The sequence below is a fragment of the Haplochromis burtoni genome, unplaced genomic scaffold, assembly GCF_018398535.1.
Source record: "Haplochromis burtoni strain Fernald_Lab_line unplaced genomic scaffold, NCSU_Asbu1 Contig_357, whole genome shotgun sequence".
NCBI classification, from domain to species: domain Eukaryota; kingdom Metazoa; phylum Chordata; class Actinopteri; order Cichliformes; family Cichlidae; genus Haplochromis; species Haplochromis burtoni.
Genome location: NW_024582718.1, coordinates 593,515 through 605,362, shown reverse-complemented (window position 1 = coordinate 605,362; position 11,848 = coordinate 593,515).

Genomic DNA, 11,848 nt, shown 5'->3' with positions numbered 1-11,848 from the left:
CCCGAGGTCAAAATGGAAATCACACCCGAGGGGGAAGGGAATTTTTTTTTAATGTTGTTTAATCAAGGCAGTTACGTTGATTTTGCAGAAGGATTTATGCTTTAACTGTGATCTCAAGGCTCCCGTATTCAATATTTTCAGATTAAATATGAATCAAATGATTGTGTTTATGTAATGTGCAAGGTGTAAGACCGCCACAGATAATGAGCACTCACTGTGCTTACTGTCTTTCAGCCACTTGTTTTGGGTTTTCAATACAAGAGAAAGTTGCCAGTGTCTTTTGACACAGGTAAGTTTGAAACATTGCAGGGATTAACTGAGTAACAAGAAGCCACAACAACAAGGCAAGTCAAACCTCCACTACGCAGTGCTATCGGAAGACAAGTAATAAAATTTAAAAAATTGCTCATATTGTGACTTATTATTAAAATGACAACTGTTAATTTTTGCTGATCATTTCTGCAAATCTAAGCCAATCACAACAGGGATTTCCAAATCCACCAGGACTGCCATACACCACCTTATTAAGTGAATGTTTAATCAAATTTATAGAAAAGTGACATGTGATATTTACAGTTATTGTATTAGTTATCTTCTATTTAATGTTTGACCAGTTTAATAGGCTAACTGAAGATATCTATCTTGTATTAGTTATCTTCAGTGAGCCAGTGTTTGGCCAGTTTAATTATGAAAGCAACTTTAAATCATTTGATCTAATTTACATTTAAATTACAGATGCATTGATTGACCAACCAGTGACCAGAATCAGGTAATTTCCAGTGTCACTGGCCCTAACCAGTAGCCTACTGGTGTGACAAATTAGAAGCTGGTCCAAGACACAGCAGCGCAGGCAAACAATGTGCATACACTCACAAGCTAAACTTGTCATAGTCCTGGGTCACTGATAGAGTATTTTCAGTTTTGGCTCTTGTTAGTTGGTTCCTGAATATTTATTTTCTAGTGCCTTTAGAGCTTGTTATTTATAGTTTTTGATTTTTGGTTTACTTCTGTTTGTTTCCCTTCATGTCCAGTGTGTCTCTGTCTGATCTCTGTGTCCTCATATTTGTTTACCTCCAGTCTCTCCAGTCGTGTCCCAGTTTATGTATGGTCTCTCTGTTTCCGTGGCAGCCTGTGTTCCCTGTCTTGTACGTAGTACGTCCGAAGTCCGGTCCCTGTTTTAGTCTCTTCCTGTTCCTGTAATCTTCTGTGTTTCTTGCCTTTGTCTCTCATGTCTCCATGTCTATTTAGTCCCACTCCCAGTCTCACGTTCACATGTCCTAGTCTGAGTCTCAGTGTGTGCTACTTCTTGTTTTATTTTGATTGTCCCCTGTACTTCACTCTCTGCACTAAATTACAAGCGTAATGATTTTCTCATCTTATCTGCAACAGTGCTGCAGTTTATGGTTAGATTTTTTTATGTATAACCATTTTATCTTTATCATCATCAACATATGATAAATTGTGTGTGGTGGAAGAGTCATATGATGCATGAAACGCCTCTTTTTAGGTGAATATACATAGAGCCTTAGCAAGCAGTGATAATCACCGTTGTGATACCGGTTATTTCCATTGGAGGTTTTAGGTCATGTCATGCCAGCTAGTGCAAAAAAAGTCTACCTGTGTGTTACACTATGATCTGATGACCATCTGATCACATTTACCTTCAAACAGCTGAACATGGACGTTTTAAAGAAGCTAACAAAGACTAAAGTTCAAGTTAGCACAGCTCAGAGCCAGCAGATTGTTTGCCTGCTGTGTTGATCATGCTCTCATAGTGTGTCATTACTTCTGGACTGCATTTGCTTAGAGAGGAACAGAACACCATGACACACATTAAACCCCTGCCAAGTCAGCCTTATGCACCACAACACTAAAGACATGAGACTGGCTTATAATTTGGTCCTTTGCTGGGAAGAGTCAAAAGATCAAAGCAGTTATGATTAACAACTGAAAAAAGAAAATGGGTGACGTCCTGTTATCTGCTGAATTTATAATCATATTGGAAAATTATTCAAGCACCTTACATTTTTTTTCTAGCATATAAATATATTGAACCTGCTTTTTGTTTGGTAAAATAAATCAGTTAAAGCTGGGTGTACAGCAAGTCATTTTCAGTCAAGTATTTGTACCTCTTTCCAGTAGCAGAGCACTTTACAGTATTTTTGGATGTTTCAGTGAGAGAAGATCCTGTAACTTGGTGCAGCTTGGGAAAAATGTCAAAAAGTTCACTGATTTCTTTTATTATAAAAATAATATTTTGCATTGAAGGAAAGTTGACTTTGCAGTCAGGTATATTGGAATAGGATAATAAAATTGCTTTTAATTTGTATGATTTGTAATTTAAATGCTAATTATGTCTACTATCAGGCATTACAGGTAGCTCAAGAAGCCATTTTTTTCTGAACTGCAAGCAATACTGCAGATTATATTATGTGCAAGTGTGATTTCAAAAATCTTATCAATAAATGTGGGCTTTCTGCTTGGCCAGACTCTGAGCTTCAAGGTCGCTTTGCTTTACCATCTACTGTGAAAACCCCAGCATATCTTGAACCTATCTGCAGCCCATTCCACTGAACCAAACAGCTTTAACGAAGATATATCTCTTCACAGGGCGGCAAGGTCAAGGATAGAGAGGGCACTTGGCAGCCAGATGCAAAATGTCCTTCCTTCTGCAGCCAAACTGACTGGCTGAGACGACCGAGCTCAAATCTCCCTCTGGATCAACAGAAACAGGACCATGAGTGCAGGCCAAGGGGGAAGAATTCAGATACTGCTTTGGTCACCAGTTAAAAATAACAGTAAGTCCAAAGAAGTTGTAGTAGATGGTAGAATTATAACATAGCAAGAGAATGCCAACAAAGGCATAATTACATTGACAGATTCAAACCTGCAGGCCTATGCAAAACCCATTTAATTCTTTTTTGCATATCCCTTGAAATAATTATATGTACTCCCTCTGTTTCAGCTAAACTATCCCTTACACTCACGGACAAACTGTCATGATCTTCCAGCGCCAGCAAATATTATACAAACTCACATGGTCAATATGGGATGCACAATAGCATCAACAGTTAGCCTATTCATCAATAAGATACAAAGAAAGAGAGAAATCAGCACAAATTGTCATATAAAAAAAAAAAATTAGGCATTTTTCAAGGTAACATGAAAACTGAATGAAATATTGTCAAAATAATTCACAAAGAAAACAGATTAATGGATAATAAATGAAGCCCTTCTAAGAATTTATGGTCAAGTTACATCTGAAGTAGAAAAAATTCCCAGTCATGGTATATAAGTAAAACAAAATAATTGTTTTTAAACTATTTTAGTTATTTAGAGGAAACTTTTCAAAGTTGTTCCAGACAGAGTATGACCTTAGGGGCTGCACCAAGCCAAACAAAGATAAATATTATTTTGAACTGTGTAACATAATAGTACTTTAATAGAGTCCAAAAATAAAATTATGAGGCAGAAAGAAAGAAATTGAAACTCTACTAAAGGGAGTGTTCTCCCATTAAAATTATATTTAAAACACTAAGCTGGCCTGGTTTTCTCTACGAGATCACTTCAAAGCTTGAGAATGCTCAATGTAAAGATACTGAGCCCTTTAATTTTAAGCATGGTCCCAAAAAACATGCAAACATCTGCCCAAGAAAGCATTGCTCCAGAGAGTACAATGCTAGGAGGTCACACAATGGACATTAAAACCTTAAAAACCAACAATGACAAAAATATCACAAAGAGAGATCTCAACATGCCAGGATCAGAGCATCTCATGGGTAGATGGTATATCTATACATCTATATATCATGAGAGAGACCACAAACCTACCCCTGTGGTACATCATGCTTAATAGATGCAAATAAAGACATACCGTAGCTGTTTATTTGCTCAATTTGTCAGATATTGGGAAAACTATGTGAAGACTGTATGTACTGGATATCCACCACCACAATGGCTGTAGACTTTCCAGTAGCAGGGTTTATTTGAAGCTGACTTGTACTGGTATTCATCCACAATGAGTGCGGTTGGAGTACTTACAAAATATGAACTAAGAAATATTGAGAATGGGATCAGCAGTAAAAAATAATTTTAGTAGGGGGGCAAAAGTTCTGTAACATGGCTTGAATTCCCAACACAAAAATCACCAGTCTCATATTGTGGGTCCATTTTTTGTGTGTCAGTAGCTACCTAAATTGGTTAGCTGTTGTGTGTATGCGTGTCTCTGATGTTCCAATAGTTTAGTTTCAATTCAAATTAACATCTTAAAAAGCCAAAGTTAGACCAACAAATAGCATTCCACGAGGTAAAATTACTGTTTTTGTGAAGAAAGTCAGGTGACTTTGATGATGGCAAATTCCTATTGTGTTTTCACCAAATAGATGAACTCGAATCAGCTGTAATGCTGAATGTATACCTTGTACAGTGTGTAGACAAAAGGACAGCAAAGGTGGAGTGTCACGTGTATAAGATTGAAGTGAGAGAGAAAAGTACTGGCACAGCTTAATGAAAGAAATACTTTATGTAATGCAGATATTAAAATGTATTGTTTAAAAGGGGTACCATCTCATCCTAGTCCTATGAAACAGACACTGTGATCCAACCACCCATGGTCTCTTTTGACAATAATTTCTTCTCATTTTGCTTCTCTTTTGCACTGCTGTAAAAGAGCAGTGGAGGTTGAGAAATTAAAGATGGCATTTAGTATGTTAATTAGACATGTGCAGGAGGTGGTTAGTATCAGGTTAAAATGTACTACTCTTAGATTCAATAATGTTGAAAGAAAATTCACATCAAAACTGAACTGGATATACGTCAGAATAGTGTAATCAGAATCAAAATCTCATTTGTTGCCAACTACTTACACAAACAAGGAGTCTTAGTACCATACAATACAATAACACAAAAAAAGAAAATATAAAATACTTACAGAGAAGGGGGACGTGTGAAATCTAAGTGTGAACATCATGTGCAAAGCACTCGACTGCAATGAGTCCAACGTGCAATGTTTTTATAGCGTATAGCGAGTAAGTACGTGTGCTAACGTAGCACATTCATTATAAGGAGTCAGGGTTGAAGTACTAGGCTTTGTTAAGTAGTCGAACTGCTGACAGAAAGAAACTGCTCTTGCAATGTGAGGTATTGGCCCTGATGACCCACAGCCTGCTACCAGTATATCACCAGGGTGAGAGGTGTCAGCAGTAGAGCAGGGCGATATGACCAAAAATATTTATCATGATATACATTTGAAAATTTGCGATAACGGTATAACTGACGATATAATTGACACTAGACAAAATACTTTATAACTCCACAACTTTATTAGTACAAAAAAAACCCATCAATGTATTTTCACTTAAACAAGCAACTGTTTTTTATGTGCATTAAAGTGATATAAAAATTTTACCGTGCAAATGCAAATTCCTTGCTGACAGTTTAACCCAAAAAGCATTTCCAGTGGAAATTGGCCAACATATCCTCAGCATAACCATGTATAATATCCACAACTTAAAAAGAGGTTATACACACACACAATACGGTAATATTATGTTGAAGCACAGTACGTATCACTCCGCGAGGCTCCTGCCTACGATAGCCGTAATGCTCCGACAATCCATCAAGCGGTGCGGGTTCGTAGCTTAGCAAAGTCGTACTAAAACATTTGACAGATTTTCGAGCGCCGTGTAGCAATTGTTTCGAGGTCAGTAAACACAACCAGAATTCGTACATAAGGCACACGGGATTATAAGGGGCACTGTTGATTTTCAAACAAATCAAAGAATTGATTTTAACTCATTCACTGCCAGCCATTGGCAGTGAATGAGTTAAACCCATTGACTCATGCACTGCAATTGACGGCTATAGACGTCAATGGCAGTGAATGAGTTAAGTGTGCCGTATTTTCCAAAAAACACGGTAATAACAACGGCCCGCTAGCATGCTCTAACAAAAATAGTGCTTTATTGTGTATCTGATGGATAAAAGTTAAACCAGTTCCACACCACTGAAGTTGCAGCATTTTTAAAAACCAATTCTGGTTCATCCGTTTCATTCAACGATCCGCGTTCGCCCTTCTCATTCTCCGTCAGCGCCATGCTTTTTCCGCCATGTGCGTATGAAAACAAAGGCACTGCACATGCGCATTTTACCCATAGTCTATCGCGATATTTCATTTTCTTATTGTTGCCCAACATTATACCGGTATTACCATGAATGGTATGATATGGCCCAGCCCTAGTCAGCAACAATCTTTCTTGCTGTTTTGACTCTGAGAGTTAATAGAAATGAAGATTTTTGGAAACAAAGAACATGCTACAACCCAAACTGTGGCCTGAAAATTAAGGCACAAACTGAACCATGGCTTTAGAGAATCGTTACAAACACTAGTTTAAAAATATATTAATACAGCTTAAATGTTAATATATTGTAGAGCCCAGCCCTACTCACAGGTTCAGCAATGTTACAACAGTTGTTTTCCGAGGGGTACAAACATGAACAGATTGATTTCATAACGGTACCTGATAAGACAGAAAACATTTTACTGTGAGACCATTTCTAAGCCAACTCTAGTGAAAATGTACTGCATCACCATGGCAACCAGCAAAATGGATGCAGAGATACCAGTATGAGCAAGGTGTATCATTAGGGAGAGTCCTTAAATAAAGTGATCCTTGTCTCTAAAGGAAGTAGACTGTGAGATACATTCCTACTGACTAGTCTGTCTGTCAAGTGAAATGACTGTCACATACTGGGGCACACACACAGGAGTAAGTGGCCAGTTCTGAGCCACTTGTAGCAATAATGGGAAAAACTGGACTGGTAGTGAAAATCATTTATTCCCAATTAAGGAGGCAGCTGGTTTCACTGTATAAACATGTGAATGCTACTGAACCTTAGCACACCAGAAGTGATGTAAAGACAAAAATGTCCAGGATCAAAGCTAATATATGAACTAAAAAAGGTAGTTACTCAGGTAGTGATATCGTTAACCAACAAGTGCCAGAACTGAGAGTACAGACATAAATAAAAAAAACACCCTGAATTATAATGTACTATGACAAAAAATATTTAATAATTAACTCTTTATTCTAAATGGTGTTTCCACACTGCTGCTTGCAGCTCTGCAAAAAGAATCAGGCTGAATACCAAACTAAGGCTACAGTTCTTTGAATAAAGTGGAAGCTAATCTAGAGCTCCAATAAAGCCATTTAAAGGGAGTCTGGGGAGCCTGGCCAATTAACATGAAATGTCATTAATGCAGCAGCCTTACAGAGTATGAAATGTATTGATCCATTTGCAGATAAATCTCCATTTGCACTTGAATGGACATGAATCACTGTACTTTTTGTCATTCTAATCATAGTTAATGGTAAAGGCCTCCATTCCTGGACAAATGGGGATTTCCATTTGTTCCGCATTGCTGTGTTTGATTCACGCAAGGACTGAGGGGACGTTGCTTCTTTCATATGGGCAAACTGGTGACAGAAAACCACTTTGGCACAGATTACAAGGAGAAAGAGCTGGAAGCAGGACTACTCTGGGCTGCATTGATGAAACTGGAAAAAAAACTATTCTAGAAAGTGAAAATAGTAAAAGAGAAGGTTTAATGCTCCTTATTAATTATAATGTCCTGGGTTTTACCAGCTAAATTATCCCTAACCTTGGGAACAACTCAATAAAAAAGGAAAGAACAATTATTAGTTCTCCATTGAATTTAAGCCTTACCACAGAAACTGTATATTACTTGACATTGATACTCCCTTCAAGACAGGGTGCAATTAGTCTTTTCTGCTCACATACTGTAAAGCCTAACAAATAAAAAAAAATAGAGATCTAGAGATAAATACTATAAAATGCACCAGCACATACCCTACATCCTGAACTGAGAAGGCACTAGATTACTTGTAGTGCAGTTAAATGCTGTGGGAGGGGAAGGAAAATGCCTGAGACATACAAAATTTAGCAGGCCATATGATAATTAAGTCCCCAAATGCTTTGTTTTCTGTCTCCCACTGCATGCATCTTCCAATATTTTTGAACAATGCATGCACCTGTAACATCACAATTGCTGAAGAAAAAGGACAACTGCAGGATTTGCTGTACGCGCCTCTGTTACTGACCAGACGGTGCCCCGAGGGGTTATTAGGAATTCAAGTCACACAGAGACAATGTGGTGTCACCGAGCAGCAGTCAAGCATTAGGGTTGCTAGCATATAGCGCACAGCTAACAAACAGGGTGAAGAAGCCGGCTGGAGGATCTCCTTACCTTTCAGCACCAGCACCGTTTCAGTACCAGCTGCAGCCTGTCCCTCCGCGCTGCTGCTGGTGGTGGTCGGGGGCTCGTCTCCCTCAAACAGCTGGTTCACCTCCCCCTGCATGTCGGAGGGGCGCCGGTCGCCGTCGCTCTTGGAGACGGTGAACCTCTGGCTCATGGTTGTCGCCGGTGAGACAACAGTCGGGTCTTCTTGTCACGGTGCGGGGTGACGCGGACGGATAAAGACGGTCAAAATGCCCTCACCTGTCTGATTATAGTAGTCCACAGTTACAGTCTATGGAGTTTACCTCCTACTACTCAGTGCTGGACGAGCAGCCGCTCTTTGTTGGTCCATTAGATGTGTAATACCGAGTGGACCATCTCATCAACCGGTGTCTGCCGCTGCTGCGCACCTGGGTCCTAAAGCCGAATGTTTCTTTTAATAAAAACAGCAAACGTAAACACACATAGTAATGCACGAAACATGATGATTATGATTTTTTTAATGAGCTGGTATTTTTTATTTCTCCTCATTTTATTATAATTTTTCCTATATCTAACACTAAGATCAACGCAGCTCTTTGTGGCTCTAAATTGGCCGTTGCTGGGCAACCAAAAATCAGTCTCTGACCCAGCTGTGGTAATGTGCTGTAAAGTTGAGGGGATCTTTCCTCAATAATCGTCATACCGCATTAATAAAAAGGAAATTAGAAAAGATACATCAAAAATACATTTCCAGCACTACTAGGATTTTTTTTAAGAGGATCATTTGCACCTGTTTGGTATAAAAGAACTTAATGAGAGAGAGATATTTTGAGCAATGTATAATAAAGCCATTAGTCTTGCTGTTATTGAAAACACATGATAAAGAAGGCAAAATTTTGACTTCTCGCTTTATTTTGCCCCAGGACGCATCATCCCAAACACACCGGCAATGCTGTAAAAGCATTGACAAGATCTGCAAAACTGAACTATTAGTCTTCCCACAGACCAGACCTGGAGGATGATCTTGACACAGAATGGAACAAAAGAAAATAAACATAAAAATTCAGTTCTGACACGAAAGTAAAATTCACATCAGATCTACTTTAGTTTCAGAAAACCAAGAAAGCAAGGAACAAGACAAACAGTCATCCCATTCATTTTCCTCTTATGGTCTACGGCCATACTCTGATTTCTCCTTAACGGATCTCAAAAGCTCTGCCCTCAAATTGGGCCATATGTAAATATTTTTATCATTTGATCTTTAATTTGTATTTTTCCCCAAATTTATTATTTTATGTTGTAATCTAATGTATTATTCGCCATACATTCGTTCTGCTTTATTAATCTATTGCGTTGTTGTAAAGTGTTGGTGGATACCATAAAACTGGTTTGTATCGTGCCACCATTTGGCAATGAAAGGTTAAGGCAAGTAAGCAGGACGTGGACTGTTTTGTGACTGTCACAGTTTATAATTGTTTAATATCAGGAAATTGTAAACGTGTCTCCAACTGGAGATGTTTTTTTAGTTTTTGGTTTTGTTTGGAACACCCCTCCCCCCCCAAAAAAAATTTTTTTTACATCCTCTTCCTTTTTTTTTCTTTTTCTTTTTTCTCTTTTGCTACCAAATGGCATACGAGTTGTCTTCGAAAAGCCTGAGTCATAAACTTTACGTCTTGCAGAAGCGACAAAGAAGGAGAGCAGGCAAGTGTCATTACCCATCCTTAAAACACTGGAAGTCCCAGGCTTTTCTAACCCTCTGTCAGCCAAGTGGAAGCTAAATTGGCTAGTCTTTTAGCATCAATTCATATGTAAATTAGGTCGTTACCTGAGAAGTGGGGGAGTGGGGATGTGTGAATGATTGCTGATTTCTAACTGCCATCTGCCTCTTTGTTTGTGTGTGGGGGTGGGGAGCTGCTAAAAGCTGTGAACTTCCTTTTGTGTTGAGGTGGATGCAATTGTCATCTTGCGGGGGGTTACTAGGGTTCCATCACTACATGACTGCTGGTCAGCAAACCTGGGAAACCCACAGATCATTCGAACTATGCTGCGAAACCGCTTCCAAGACATCATGCAACACCTACGCTTTGATGACAGGTCCCCCCGCAGTGATCGAGCAAAGACTGATAAGTTCGCTGCAATTTCCAGTGTGTGGGGATCATTTGTCACCAACTGCATCACGTGCTACAACCCTGGTCTACATATCACCGTTGATGAACAGCTTTTCCCATCAAAGACTCGGTGCTGTTTCCTGCAGTATATTGCAAGTAAACCAGACAAGTTTGGGATCAAGTTTTGGGTGGCTTGCGACCTAAAATCCAAGTATATTTGCAATGTCTTCCCATATCTTGGCAAGGACCCCAATCGTCCCAGTGCGGAGAGACTGTCTGAAAATGTAGTGATGAGGCTGATGGAACCATTCCTAGACAAGGGCAGAAATGTTACCACGGACAATTTCTTCACATCGCTTTCACTTGCACAAAAACTTCTTAGACGGAAAACCACCATCCTTGGCACAATCAACAAGAGTCGCTGGTAAATTCCTCAATCCGCTAGACACACAGATCGCAATGAATTCACCACTCAGGTATGTTGCAGGTCTTTTGTGGTTCTATGTTTATGTGTTTCATTGTGTGTAAAAGGGCTATGGAAATAACAATTTATCTTATTTCTTAGGTGTTTTCAACCTCTGCTGCCACGCTGACGGCGAATGTGGCCAAGCGGAAGAAGACAGTCTATATTCTTAGCAGCGTGCAGAGCGTGGTTCAGACTGATAACACCACCAAAAGGAAGCCAAACACTGTCACCCTTTACACCACAAAGTGTGGCGTGGATGTGATGGACCAGATGATGCGGGAGTACACTGTCCGCAGAGGAACACGGCGCTGGCCAGTTGCCATTCTATAACATGATTGACATGGCAGTACTGAATGCACATGTGCTGTATCAAGCATGCACCGGGACGAAGGAAAGACGGGTGGACTTCCTGGTGGAGCTTGCAAGAGAGTTGGCTCACTCTCATGTAGCTGGGAAGAAGGCAAGAAAAGAACAGTTGCTTAGGACACAACCCTCCACACCTAGCCCTGGAAAAAGAGCCATGTGTCAGGTCAAACACAAATGCAAGAACAATCATGCCACTGGGCAATGTGTTCACTGCTACAGATACACATGTGGCAAATGCAGACTACAGATACCATGGCAGTGCCAGGATTGTGAGTGATTGCTGAAAATGTTGAAATGTACTCACTCACTTTTTATTATTATTTGTAAATATGTGTACAAATGGTTGGGGGTTTTTTGTACTGTTTTTATCAATAAATCTCAGCAACAAAAAGAAAATACACCCATGTGTGTTGATTTCTCCCTAAGATGGCAAACTGAAACACAAGTTTCGACGGAATTTTAATGAAAACAACAGAATTTGAGAACAAACAATGGAATTTGAATAAAAAGAGTAGAATTAGAATGAAATGAATAGAATTTGAATGAAAACAACGGAATTTGAATGAAAACAATAAAATTTGAATGAAAACAATGGAAGTTTAAAACAAACAACAGAATTAGAATGAAAACAACGGAATTTGAATCAAAACAATGGATATAGAATGAAAA